This window comes from Ranitomeya imitator, chromosome 3 (assembly GCF_032444005.1).
Source record: "Ranitomeya imitator isolate aRanImi1 chromosome 3, aRanImi1.pri, whole genome shotgun sequence".
NCBI lineage: Eukaryota > Metazoa > Chordata > Amphibia > Anura > Dendrobatidae > Ranitomeya > Ranitomeya imitator.
This window is the reverse complement of record NC_091284.1, coordinates 442,648,328-442,663,313: the sequence shown is the minus strand read 5'-3', so window position 1 is coordinate 442,663,313 and position 14,986 is coordinate 442,648,328. Positions and strand designations below refer to the sequence as shown.

The 14,986-nt window shown below is 43.1% G+C and overlaps 1 long non-coding RNA gene across 1 annotated transcript in view; it reads left to right on the top strand.

Moving 5' to 3' along the window:
- LOC138672143 (uncharacterized) overlaps positions 1-13,624 on the top strand; it is a 44,580-nt gene extending 30,956 nt beyond the window's left edge. Inside the window, exons 2-4 of the long non-coding RNA XR_011319605.1 lie at positions 12,874-12,934; positions 13,018-13,074; positions 13,318-13,624. This is a non-coding gene — a long non-coding RNA (uncharacterized lncRNA). The remainder of the gene's footprint in view (positions 1-12,873; positions 12,935-13,017; positions 13,075-13,317) is intronic.
- Positions 13,625-14,986: the final 1,362 nt, after the last annotated feature.

Below are 14,986 nucleotides of genomic sequence, written 5' to 3'. Positions count from 1 at the left end.
CATCATTTGACGTATAAAGACGATTAGTGGTACACTTCACAAATGAAAATATCATTATCATCAGCTATAATCTTGACTTACATTGTACGTAAAGAAGAATCAAGCAATGTCAATGTGGGTGTGCGCTAAATGCTTCTGTTATCAATTTTTGTCTCTGGAAACATAAATGGCGTCATAGCAATTAAAAGCAACTCTACTCTTCAGTCATGAATCAGTTGCCATGGCAACCTCTAATCTAATGTTATATTTGAAGCATGCAGGCAGAATACTTGTCACAGTCTATGAATGAATTTTCCATTGTAAAATTGAGAGAAAAAAATCAAAACATTAGTTTACAGAAGCGATACATAGAAGACAGTAGCGGTACTAAACCGAAACCTCTTACCAATGTGCATTTTATTATTTAGTCTCTTATTTAATTTCTAACCTAATTAGAGACAAATAGTTCTAAAAGAAAAACACAATTTCATTCTAGTCCTATATCAGTCACTTGTACAGTATGGGCCCAATTCATCAAAATTTTTACTCCACCGGCTTAAAAAAGTCATAAAATTGTGGCTCCACTTGAGGCTGTGCTATCATTTTGCAACCTGTGGCATTTTCAGACTGTGACAAAGATACTGGTGCTGTATGTGAGGGGAGATATGTGTCGCCAAGGTTTTTATTCTGCGTGATGCGAAACCCATAAGTTTCCCTCCAGCATGATATGTGCTGAGAGTAAACCAGTCATTACCAAGGTCTGGGTTTCACTATGAGTAGGTCAGAGATCGGCGGGATGCCATATCTTCCCCGCAAAGGTGTGGTTGAAAGGAGTTAATTGTCCAGCCACTATTTTTTTTTCGGTCTGGCCTGTTTCGATGTAGGAAACCTACAGGCTGCAGCTCCGATGAGACTTGCCATGTGTTTGTCCCAGAAGGCCGGAGCCATAGTGGGAAGGACTTTGTATGGAGTTTTTATTTTCATTTGTGCCAGAAAGGCCGTTTTTGTGTTACTATTTTAACTTGATGGTTTATGAAGCTATAAACAAGCCAGATACTTTACTATAACGTTTTCTTGTGTCTACCTCGGGAAGCAGCTGAGTGAGCCGACCTGCCACAACACTTTTTGCCTAGCTTCAACAAAATGGGTAGAGCTGGGGTAAAGAATTGGCGCGGCTACCATCACTCATCAACTTCATGAGGAGTGTTGACGTTCACCATAGCTCAAATCTAACTCCAACAGTGGCTGGAATAAGATTTGTGGTGAGTTAGACACTGAGGTGCATACCACCCATCATTCATGAAGCAGCATACGCAATACCACAGTATTGCAGTGTATAGCAAAAATCACCATCTAGCTGGCTATCATGGCAACCCATTGGGGGCGCTAATGAGTGGTCAGGACAGTTTATCCCCTGAGCAGCGAGGTAAAAAAAATTAAATAGACATCGTCATGGGTTGGCAGTGGCATTTAACAGATTAACAGCCACGAGCGGAGCTCCGCTCCACTCACAGCTGTTAAAGGACGATGACAGCTAAATGACACTGTCAACATCTGCCAGGAAAAGATGCAGTTTCAGCTCCTGAGACCACATCAAAGACAGAGAGCAAACATAAGGCATAAAAGTTCAACATATGTTGATAAGGGGTTAACTATGCTGATTTCAAAGGTAGGTTTCAGTTAGAAAAGCTCTAGTGACACAAAAAAAGGTTTTACCAGGTAAGCAGTGGCGTACATAGAAAACATGAGGTTCCATGAGTTATTTACAAGTTTATTACCACTTATAAAATGTGTTCAAAGTGCTGCCCATTGTGTTGGAATGTCAATGCAACCCTCTTCTCCCACACTTGACACACTGATAGCAACACCACAGAAGAAATACTAGCACAGGTTTCCACTATCCGTTGTTTCAGATTATTATTATTATTATTATACATTTTTATAGCGCCATTTATTCCATGGCGCTTTACATGTGAATACGGGGCAAATATAGACAAATACATTAAACATGAGCAGATAACAAGGCACACGAGTACATAAGGAGGGAGGACTGCACATGTCGATGCACAGATGCTGCACATCTCGTCTCTTCACAGCATAGACAATTGCCTTCAGATGACCCCAAAGATAAAAGTCTAAGGGGGTCAGATTGGGAGACCTTGGTGGCCATTCAACTGGCCCACGACGACCAATCCACTTTCCAGGAAACTGTTCATGTAGGAATGCTTGGACCTGACTCCCAAGATGGTGCACCACCACATTATAGGTGTCAGGTTTGAGCATTCCTGCATGAACCAGTCAGGGCGCTAGCGTTACACAAATGCTTGAAATTTATGGTTGTGTCTCATAGCTGTTATGGGTTTACCGCGACAAAGAAGGGCCAGAAGACCGCAGTGTCTGATTTCATGTACTCCTGCACTTCACCAAGCACTTCACCATCATATTAAACAGTGCAGGTTTCTGCTAGTAGTGCACTGGTTAATTTGTTCAGTTGAGAGCTCCTGGAGCTTTTCCTGCTTTGACGGTCTCAGCTTTTCACTGCTATATATACTTGCCAGTGGCAATCAAAGATTGCCAGTGTTAGTTTCATACTGCCCGGTTCTGCAAACTCAAGTAGCGAGCATTTGCACTCAACACTAATGACGACATATTCAATGTGATAAACAATTGTAATTAAATTCTGTATATTACCTTTGGGTTAAAAATTCTCACTATACCCCTGGATTAAATCCTAGAGGGGTGCAGTTTCTAAAATGGGGTCACTTGTGGGAGGTTTTCACTGTTTAGGCACATCAGGGGCTCTCCAAACATGACATGGCGTCCAATCTCGATTCCAGCCATTTTTGCGTTCAAAAAGTCATATGGTGATGCTTCCCTTCCAAGCCCTGCTGTGTGCTCAAACAGTAGATTGCTCCACATATGGTGTATCGGTGTACTCAGGAGAAATTGCACAACCATCTTTGGGGTACTTTTTTTCTGTTACCCTGTGAAACTAAAACATTTGAGTCTAAAGCTAAATTTTTGTGAAAAAAAGTAAAATGGTAATTTTTTCCTCCCAAATTCTAGTAATTCCTGTGAAAAACCTGAAGGGTTAATAAACTTCTTGAATGTGGTTTTGAGGACTTTGAAGATTGCAGTTTTTAGAATGGTGTTACTTTTGGGTATTTGCTATCATATAGGCACCTTAAAGTCAATTCAAATGTGATGTGGTCCCTAAAAATGGTTTTGTAAGTTTTGTTGGAAAATTGAGGTCTAAGGGGTAACGTTTCTCCTTATGGAGAGGGAAATACCAGTTGGCTTGTCAAGGTAAGGAGGTTTATTCGCCGTTTCAATGCTCCTCTGAGAAATTATCGTATATACTCGAGTATAAGCCGAGATTTTAAGCACATTTTTTCAGGCTGAAAGTCCCCCTCTCGGCTTATACTTGAGTCATACCCAGGGGTCGGCAGGGGAGGGGGAGCAGGGGCTGTCTAATTATACTCACCTGCTCCTGGCGCGGTCCCTGCATGCCTTTTCCCCAGCGCCGGTAGCTTCTTCCTGTACAGAGCGGTCACATGGTACTGCTCATTACAGTAATGAATATGCAGCTCCACCTTCCATAGGGGTGGAGCCGCATATTCATTACTGAAATGAGCGGTAACGGTGACCGCTCAGTACAGGAAGAAGCTGGGGAACCAGGGACTGCACAGTGCCAGGATCAGGTGAGTATAATGGAGAGGTGAGCGCAGCGCGATATTCACCTGCTCCCCGTTCCGGGCGCCGCTCCATCTTCAGCGTCTTCTGCAGTGACGCTCAGGTCAGAGGGTGCGATGATGTGGTTAGTGCGCGCCCTCTGCCTGAGCGTCAGTGCAGAAGACGCTGAAGATGGAGTGGCGCCGGAACGAAGTCAAGTGAATATTGAAAGTGCTGGGTGCCTGAGCGATGGAGAGGTGAGTATGTGATTTTTTTTATCTCAGCAACAGCAAATGGGGCAAGTGTCTATATGGCGCATCTTACGGGGCCAGGGGTGCAACAACTGCGGTCGCAGGGGTCACAGCTGCGACTGGGCCCGAGTGTTTAGGGGACTGCCCTGTCCAGCAAACAAGCAGACAAGTCACGCACCCTGCTGGCCACGCCCACAAGGGGCAGCTTCCCCAGATTCCAGCAGTGTGCGGTGAGTGGGCGTGTCCGTGAAGGACATGTGACCTAGCAGAAGGGCTGGGCGTATCACTGAAGCTTGACAGAGATGGAAGGCAGCAGCTGTTGAGTGAAGCGGCTGTAAAGTGCTGATGTGCTGCTTACACCTGACACATGCGCATACACACGTATACACACACCTGTTCTGTGCGCACAGGACCTATGATGAGGTCACAGGAGGGGAGGAGTCAGGGGTCACATGATCAGTGGCCTCAGTGTATACAAGACTCTGCTGTGCTTGATTGTCATGGTGCTGAATAAGGGGATGTTTAAGTGTGGGGTCAGGATGGGTTTACAGTGTGGATGTAACAGAGCCGTGTGTGTACAAGGTGTACAGAGCGGAGCCGTGTATGTGTGTAGTGGAGCAATGTGTACAAGGTGTACGGAGTGGAGTCAGGTGTGTATGAGGTGTACAAAGCTGAGCCGAGGGTGAAAGAGGTGAGCGGAGTCGTGTATGTATGGGGTGTATGGAGTGGTGCTGTGTGTTTATGAGGTGTATGGAGCGGAGCCGCGTGTGTATGGGGTGGACGGAGCGGAGAAGCGTGTGTATGGAGTGTACAAAGCGGAGCTGTGTGTGAGGTGTACGGAGCAGATCCGCGGGTGTAAGGAGAGGAGCCGCGTGTGTACGGAGTTCTCGGAGCGAAGCCGTGTGTGCAAGGTGTACGGAGCAGAGCCGCGTGTGTACAAGGTGTACGGAGCAGAGCCGTGTGTGTACGGGGTTCTCGGAGCGAAGCCATGTGTGTATGGGCTGTAAATTTCCGAGTCGGGAAGAATGGTACACTGCTGTGGGCAGAGCCCAGCATGTGCACTGTTGGGGAGTATTGCGTGTACTCGCCAGCGTCAGAATGTGCAGTGCGCATGCTCCGGAGGCAACCAGTACACCCATTCACCCCCACACTGCACAGGTCCGGAAATGAAGCACTGCAGCGTCATAGCAGGAAGAAACAGCACACAGATTTCAAACTCCGGGAGTGCGCTTGGAATTAGAGCGAGGGAGGACATGAACGCCCAGAGTCTGCACTTCCGAAGACATCGCCCTAATTAGTATAGAGACATGTTAGTTATAAAATCATTTTACTCAGCGATTACAGGGCAGTAATAGGTCAGACTATACAACATTGCAACAAAACTATAGTGTGCGAAATGAATAGGGGAAATGTGAATTTTGGTGGGAAATATTTTGCCGCGGGGGGGTGGGGGCATTTGAAAATTCGCATCGGGGCCCCTCACTTTGTAGTTACACCACTGTATGGGGCCATAACTGTTGTGAATTCTGCTTTTGGGCTCCCTCCGGTGGTTGTAGGTGGTAATGCAGTTGTCTCTGGGCTGCAGTCCTGGACAGGTGTATCTGCTGATTGCAGTTCTGACTGGAGTATTTAGGTTTGCAGGACTCTTTAGTCCTTGCCAGTTGTCAATGTTTCTTGGGAAGTATTGGATCTCTGCCTGGCTTCTCCTGCTTAGCTGCCAATTCAGCAAAGATAAGTGTCTGTTTCTTTTTCTATGGCACACAAGCCGTGTGCTTGTTTTTGATTGAATTCCTGCTCTGAGTTTAGTAGTCTCTGGAGTTGCAGATATACGTTCCACGTCTTTAGTTAAATGGAGGAATTTTTGTATAATCTGCTGTGGATATTTTTGGAAGGGTTTTAATACTGACCGCACAGAACTCTGTCCTATCCTTTCCTATTTTAGCTAGAGCAGCCTCTTGTGCTAAATCCTGTTTTCTGACTGTGTGTGTCTTTCCTCTCCTACTCACAGCCAATATTTGTGGGGGGCTGCCTATCCTTTAGGGTTCTGCTCTGAGGCAAGATAGTATTCCTATTTCCATCTTTAGGGGTATTTAGTCCTCCGGCTGTGACGAGGTGTCTAGGGCTTGTTAGGTACACCCCACGGCTACTTCTAGTTGCGGTGTTAAGATCAGGATTTGCGGTCAGTATAGTTACCACCTACTCCAGTGAAAGTTTTCATGCTGCTCCAAGGTCACCGGATCATAACAGTACAACTGGCCAATAATGAGTTAAATGCATCTCAGAAGAAGGGAAGAAAGGTGTTGAGCCATTTTTTTTCTTCAGTCTGCTTTATCTTCTCTTCCCTCTTTATCTCTGGGTGGCTGAGGAGCCTTGTGCAAGCATGGATGTTCAGGAATTAGTTTCTCGTGTAGACCTGCTTGCTGCTAGACTTTTCAACCTGTCTGTGCCTGAACATACCGCCATGCAGAGCTATATTAAGGAGTCTTTGGAGAAAGGGCATATTCGGCCATCTTCTTCACCGTTGGGAGCGGGGTTCTTTTTTGTTGCTAAAAAAGATGGTTCCTTGAGACCCTGTATTGATTATCGCCTCTTGAATAAAATCACGGTCAAGTTTCAATACCCTTTACCTTTGCTTACCGATTTGTTTGCTAGGATTAAGGGAGCTAGTTGGTTTACGAAGATCGACCTTCGGGGGCATATAATCTTGTTCGTATTAAGCAGGGTGATGAATGGAAAACTGCGTTAAACACGCCCAAAGGCCATTTTGAATACCTTGTGATGCCATTCGGGCTCACTAATGCTCCATCTGTTTTTCAGTCCTTCATGCATGATATTTTCCGGACTTATATTGATAAGTTCTTGATTGTATATTTGGACGATATTTTTATTTTTTCCGATGATTGGGAGTCTCATGTGGAACAGGTCAGGATGGTATTTCAGATCCTTCGTGACAATGCCCTGTTTGTGAAAGGGTCTAAGTGTCTCTTTGGGGTGCAGAAGGTTTCTTTTTTGGGCTTTTTTTTTTCTCCCTCGTCTATAGAGATGGATCCGGTTAAGGTTCAGGCCATTCATGATTGGATTCAGCCCACATCCGTGAAGAGCCTTCAGAAATTTTTGGGTTTTGCAAATTTTTATCGCCGTTTCATTGCTAATTTTTCCAGCGTGGTTAAACCCTTGACCGATTTGACAAAGAAAGGCGCTGATGTGGTGTATTGGTCCTCTGCGGCTGTCTCTGCCTTTCAGGAGCTTAAACGTCGATTTACTTCTGCTCCGGTGTTGCGCCAACCGGATGTTTCTCTTCCGTTTCAGGTTGAGGTTGACGCTTCTGAGATTGGGGCAGGGGCCGTTTTGTCTCAGAGGGATCCTGTTGGTTCCTTAATGAAGCCGTGTGCCTTCTTTTCCCGTAAGTTTTCGCCTGCTGAACGCAATTATGATGTCGACAATCGGGAGTTGTTGGCTATGAAGTGGGCGTTTGAGGAGTGGCGACATTGGCTTGAGGGAGCTAAGCACCGTATTGTGGTCTTGACTGATCATAAGAATTTGATTTACCTCGAGTCTGCCAAACGGCTGAATCCTAGACAGGCTCGATGGTCCTTGTTTTTTTCCCGTTTTGATTTCGTGGTCTCGTACCTTCCGGGTTCTAAGAACATTAAGGCTGATGCCCTCTCTATGAGTTTTTCGCCTGATTCTCCTGAGGTCTTAGAACCGGTCGGTATTCTGAAAGAAGGGGTGGTCCTTTCTGCCATTTCCCCTGATTTACGCCGGGTTCTTCAGGAATTTCAGGCTGACAAACTTGACCGCTGTCCTGTGGGGAAACTGTTTGTTCCTGACAGATGGACTAGTAGAGTGATTTCTGAGGTTCACTGTTCCGTGTTGGCTGGCCATCCTGGCATTTTTGGTACCAGAGACTTGGTTGGTAGGTCCTTTTGGTGGCCTTCTTTGTCGCATGATGTGCGTTCTTTTGTGCAGTCCTGTGGGACTTGTGCGCGGGCCAAGCCTTGTTGTTCCCGTGCTAGTGGGTTGCTTTTGCCATTGCCGGTCCCTGAGAGACCCTGGACGCATATTTCTATGGATTTTATTTCCGATCTTCCGGTTTCCCAGAGGATGTCGGTTATCTGGGTTGTTTGTGACCGGTTCTCTAAGATGGTTCATTTGGTGCCTTTGCCTAAATTGCCTTCCTCTTCGGATTTGGTTCCGTTGTTTTTTCAGCATGTGGTCCGTTTGCATGGTATTCCGGAGAATATTGTGTCCGACAGAGGTTCCCAGTTTGTTTCTAGATTTTGGCGGGCCTTTTGTGCTAGGCTGGGCATTGATTTGTCTTTTTCTTCTGCGTTTCATCCTCAGACAAATGGTCAGACCAAGCAAACTAATCAGACTTTGGAGACTTATTTTAGATGCAAGGATCCAAAGAAAAAAAGCAGACGCACTATCAGCTCCAAACCACCAATTATAAAACCCTCAGACCAGTCGGCGTTATAATAAGCCACTACGGAATGCGGTGCTCGTAGAAAACAGGTGAAAGTTCTGTAATGACGAAATGTAAAAGAAAACGAGCACTCACCATCCGTGCAAAAAGTGTCCTTCCTTTATTGAGGCTTCATATTAAAACAGCAGGACATAGCAGGGAGAACTTGTGGTTCCAAGACGACGGCCGTTTCGCTCTCCTGAGCTTCTACGGGTCTCTTATTTGAGATGCTTTGTGTCTGCTGATCAGGATGATTGGGTGGCTTTCTTGCCATTGGCCGAGTTTGCCCTTAATAATCGGGCTAGTTTGGCTACTTTGGTTTCGCCTTTCTTTTGTAATTTTGGTTTTCATCCTCATTTTTCTTCTGGGCAGGTTGAGCCTTCTGACTGTCCTGGTGTGTATTCTGTGGTTGACAGGTTGCAGCAGATTTGGGCTCATGTGGTGGACAATTTGGTGTTGTCTCAGGAGGAGGCTCAACGTTTTGCTAACCGTCGTCGGTGTGTTGGTTCCCGGCTTCGGGTTGGGCATCTGGTCTGGTTGTCTTCCCGTCATGTTCCTATGAAGGTTTCTTCTCCTAAGTTTAAGCCTCGGTTTATTGGTCCTTATAGGATTTCTGAGATTATTAATCCGGTGTCTTTTCGACTGGCGCTTCCGGCCTCTTTTGCTATCCATAATGTCTTCCATAGATCTTTATTGCGGAAATATGTGGAGCCCGTTGTTCCCTCTGTTGATCCTCCGGCCCCTGTGTTGGTTGATGGGGAGTTGGAATATGTTGTTGAGAAGATTTTGGATTCCCGTTTTTCGAGGCAGAAGCTTCAGTACCTTGTCAAATGGAAGGGCTATGGCCAGGAGGATAATTCTTGGGTTTTTGCCTCTGATGTCCATGCCGCTGATTTGGTTCATGCCTTTCATCTGGCTCATCCTGATCGGCCTGGGGGCTCTGGTGAAGGTTCGGTGACCCCTCCTCAAGGGGGGGGTACTGTTGTGAATTCTGCTTTTGGGCTCCCTCCGGTGGTTGTAGGTGGTAATGCAGTTGTCTCTGGGCTGCAGTTCTGGACAGGTGTATCAGCAACGATAAGTGTCTGTTTCTTTTTCTATGGCACACAAGCCGTGTGCTTGTTTTTGATTGAATTCCTGCTCTGAGTTTAGTAGTCTCTGGAGTTGCAGATATACGTTCCACGTCTTTAGTTAGATGGAGGAATTTTTGTATAATCTGCTGTGGATATTTTTGGAAGGGTTTTAATACTGACCGCACAGAACTCTGTCCTATCCTTTCCTATTTTAGCTAGAGCAGCCTCTTGTGCTAAATCCTGTTTTCTGTGTGTGTCTTTCCTCTCCTACTCATAGCCAATATTTGTGGGGGGCTGCCTATCCTTTGGGGTTCTGCTCTGAGGCAAGATAGTATTCCTATATCCATCTTTAGGGGTATTTAGTCCTCCGGCTGTGACGAGGTGTCTAGGGCTTGTTAGGTACACCCCACGGCTACTTCTAGTTGCGGTGTTAAGATCAGGATTTGCGGTCAGTATAGTTACCACCTACTCCAGTGAAAGTTTTCATGCTGCTCCAAGGTCACCGGATCATAACACATAACGTTTGTGCAGCACTATATGGGGCAAGTGTCTGTATGGAGCATCTTATGGGGCCATAACGTTTTTGCAGCACTATATGGGGCAAGTGACTGTATGGAGCATCTTGTGGGGCCATAACGCTTGTGCAGCACTATATGGGGCAAGTGACTGTATGGAGCATCTTATGGGGCCATAACTTTTGTGCAGCACTATATGGGGCAAGTGTCTGTATGGGGCCATAATCAACTTTTGTGCAGCGCTATATGGGGCAAGTGTCTGTATGGAGCATCTTATGGGGCCATAACATTTGTGCAGCACTATATGGGGCAAGTGTCTGTATGGGGCATAATCAACGTTTGTGCAGCACTATATGGGGCGAGTGTCTGTATGGGGTCATAATCAACGTTTGTGCAGCACTATATGGGGCAAGTGTCTGTATGGGGCCATAATCAACGTTTGTGCAGCACTATATGGGGCAGGTGTCTGTATGGAGCATCTTATGGGGCCATAACGTTTGTGCAGCACTATATGAGGCAAATATCTTTACAGAGCATCTTATGGGGCCATAATCAATGTTTGTGCAGCACTATATGGTGCAAATATCTTTATGGAGCATCTTATGGGGCCATAATTAACATTTGTGTAGCATTATATGGGGCAAGTGTCTGTATGGAGCATCTTATGGGGCCATAATCAACATTTGTGCAGTACTATATGGGGCAAATATCTTTATGGAGCATCTTATGGGACCATAATCAACATTTGTGCAGCATTATATTGGGCAAATGTGTCTATGGAGCATCTTATGGGGCCATTATTAACCTTTATGCAGGATTATATGGGGCATATTTTAATATGGAGCATCTTATGGGGCCATCATAAACTTTATGAAGCATTACATGGGGCTCCTGATTCAATATGGATATTCAAAAACACTTAACCTACTGATGTCTCAATTAATTTTACTTTTATCGGTATCTATTTTTACTTTTGACATTTACCGGTAGCTGCTGCATTTCCCACCCTAGCCTTATACTCGAGTCATTACGTTTTCCCAGTTTTTTGTGGCAAAATTAGGGGGGTAGGCTTATACTCGGGTCGGCTTATACTCAAGTATATAAAATATGCAAATTGCCTCTTCTGAGAAAAAGAGGACTTAAACTCTATAGCGCCACCTGTTGGAAGTAGCGATCCTGCAAGTCACAATCAACCCTTTAACGAGTCGTGCAATATAGGCTTTTATCCTAAGTCACATTGCACGACTCATTAAAGAGTTAATTGTGACTTGTAGGATCGCTACTTCCAACAGGTGGCGCTATATAGTTTAAGTCCTCTTTTTCTCAGAAGAGGCAATTTGCATGTTAGAAAATTGAAAAGTTTCAACCCCTTTAACTTCCTATTAAAAAAATAATGTTTCTAAAATTGTGCTGATGTAAAGTAGACATGTGGTAAAGGTTATTTAGTAATTATTTTGTATGGTATAATCTATAAGATTTACCAACATATAAATTTAAAATTTTTGTAAAATTTAGATATTTTAATAAATATATGCCAATCATATCAACCAAAATTTACCACTAACATGGTAAATGAAAAAACAATCTCACAATCAGTGAGATCCGTTGAAATGCTCCGGAGTTATTATCATATAAAGTGACACTAGTCAAGGTTAAAAAAATTTGGCCTGGTCTTTAAAGGGGTTGTCCACTATTAGGACAACCCCATCTTAAACCAAATATTCTTCCCCGATAAAATAATAAAGCCTATACTCACCTCACGTGCCGGCGCTGTTCCTGCGGTGTCGGCACTCGGCTGTGATGCGATGTTGTGACATGTGACACACCGGCGCCCAGTCAGTGCTGGCATCGCTGTCCCTGTCTTCGGAAAAACTTAACATGAAGAGGAAGACCAAGCTATAGCTGATAGCCTATATCTCTGCAATGCGGTGGAGAGTTAAAAAGCAAAAATAAAAATGTTTTAATTGGTCCCTCTGCTCCTGTTGAATTATGTATACAGTTTCAAATAAAAATATTGTTAAAAGGTACTCTTCTAGTGTATACCTGAAAAAATGAGAATGCATTTAGTTTTAGATCATTATCTGCCATCGCAACGAAAGGTTAGCACTGCATCTAAAATAATCTAATTATCGAAAAGGGAAAAGAAGTAATTACGACGAGTCATGAGAGATTGATGGTGAGATGTAGGATGCATAATGAAACATCCATTAAAACATTAGATAACTAGAAAGAAAAATGTCTAATAAGTTTGTGATAAAATTTGTGTGGGACAGGATGGGCTTCCAAAAATGTACACATGCACGTCTGAAAATGGGCTGCTCCTTACTCGCAAAGAATCGTTCTACAAAGTCAAGTGTAGCCAAAGAATCCACATTTAACAATCCATCATTATCCTCCCAGTATTAACATACAAAGTAATGTTCAAGTTTTGACATCTGTAACGGATGGGTCTTTTTCAAGGGTTATTTTTTCATGAACCGTATGAGATGAAATTAACGATTTACTGAAAAATCCATAATAATTACATGAAATAGCATTAAAGATGCTCTAGATATTTAGAGATGTTTGAAAGAAGTAAAAGGGAGCTGTAAGGAAAAATAGAAATTGTGTCAAAAAGGATAAAAAAGATGTCTTAGAAATTTCTGCACCTTTTCTGCATCTCTTGCCAAGAAAAATGCTGTGTAAAGTAGGCACGTTTTTGCTGCATTTTTTTATGCTTTCTTTGAGTGTGTACTAAATGTATGGTTTTATATGTTCACAGATGTCAGATAGTGAGGGATCAAGCCGCAGCAGTGTGCCTGCCGTCTTCTCATCTCAATCGATAAAGTTTTGCCATTTATAAAAAGCCCTAAAAAATGTTGTGTTACACTCTATTGTATTGAGAGGAATCATGTGTAATCTTGTTTTCTTGCAAATAATAGGAATCTTCAGATCTGAAACCGACCAGGCCACCCCCCAAAAAAGTCTAAAGTGGCCAAAAAGGTACATGCCAGAAAATATGTTCTTTGTTTAACATAAATTCAAACATGAATCGTAAAAAACTAATTTTTTTTCCAAAATTGTAGGTTATTCCAAAAGAAAAAAAAATGCCGCCCCGTGTTTCATCACCTCACCTTGAAGTGGTAATTATCACACAAAGTATACATTTTTAACCAACCAAAATGTATTTTTTTTTTGTTTCATCAAATCTTTATAGATACAAAACACATGAAAAGCCACAATATAATAACGTTTAAAACCTTTTTTTTTTAAACAAACTACATTCATTTCATAAAATTAACCAAAACAAACAGTACATGGACACCCCCTAAACAAATTACTATAAACGAATAAACATTTTTATTAAAAACTTTATATTTTCATAGTCAAAGAAACCATCTAAAAAAAAAAAGGCACATTGAGGTTGATGAAGAGCCCTTGGACATTGCAAATGAGACCCTGACAGCATTGGTGGAAGCGAATCCGTCCATATGGGATCAAAGTTACAGTTCGGACAATGATCTTAGTAAAAACCGGAGGTTGTGGGAGAAGTCCGCCTCCTTTAAAAAAAAAATTGGTAATTAACGGTCAACTTAAATTGTTAAAATGTTCATTAAAAATATTGTTAAAGAGAAATATATTTTTGTGGGTTTGTATTTTTCATTGTAGCCGATGCAGTCCATACCCAGTGGAGATCCATTAGAGATAGATTTGTCCGGGACTACCGGAACAGCCAAAACACCCCCAGTGGATCTTCAGGCAAACGAATCACCCCATATGTTCATTACAATCAATCTTTCTACAGAAAACATTGACCCAGCGATCGTAAGCAAACATAATGTTCTTGTTTGTGTGGGTAAAATGTGTGAGAGCAACAAGTTTTTCTGAAAATCTATATAGTTTTTTTTATTTTGGTGGAACGATCTGCAGTACAGTTGTGCAGAGGAACTAGAGCCATCTCAACAGGAAACAAGCCAACAGATGGGTACTGAAGATGTGTCTGTCCTAGGCGAGCCACGATCAATGGAGAGTAGTACTGTGGCTCCTGTTGTCAGTGCCTATTTGCAAGCACAGCGCGGATGCAAGCGATCATCTGCCAAAGATTAAGTTGATGCCATAATTGTCGATGGACACCAACAGTTAAAGGATCTGTGTCGCAGCGAGCACAGAGATACAAGGTGAGAAATTAAGGACTTGCAATCACGAGAATCAGTGTATGCAGCCAATGAGAGGATGCTCCTGTTTCTATCGTATGTCCCTGTTGCCCAAAAGATGCACAGAAAGTTACTGTTTAGGCAAAGATTTCATCATCTTTTCGATGAATTTTTGGTCCCTCAGGAACCCATTTCCCCTAGAACAAAAACAAGTGTAGGCCATTGTACCATGGACATGACGTCATGCCAAGCACCAACACAATTCAGAGGCCAGGTTGAAACGTGTATGGAAATGCACAGGCAATGTAGCAGTCCAGAGTACAGTTGGCCCGACAATACGCCCGCACAATACCACAATTTGTAGAACATTTTTTTTTTTAAAGTTACATATTTCGGCAATATAACCTTGACAATTTTTGTTTACATTTAAATAATTTAAATTTGAATATTTTTGTACATCCCTATGGGATCGCATATGTTTAAAATGTCTACCAACATTCTGAGTGGAAGCTCATTGTTTTCCAGAATTTTTTTGAAACTGTTTTATTATTAAAAATTTAAATGTTTTAAAAATTTAATAAGCGTTTGAAAATGTAATAAGGTATCACAAATGAAAGACCAAAAAAAAAAAAAAAAATTAAATCACTAGCCACACACATCGCACATATACCAATAAATAACAGGTGTTAAAAGTATCACACATGGATGTTTTGCCATGGAACCAGTCATTCATTGATGAAATAAATAGCAAATTGTTCACGAATCTGCATAACCTCAACTGGGGAACAAACAGTAGTCGAATCAACGCTCATGAGGTTCGACTCACAGTCATCAGGGTCAACAAGCAGGAGATTTCTTCCGAGTTGGAATGCTTCATCCCCAACTAAAACATAGGGCAAAC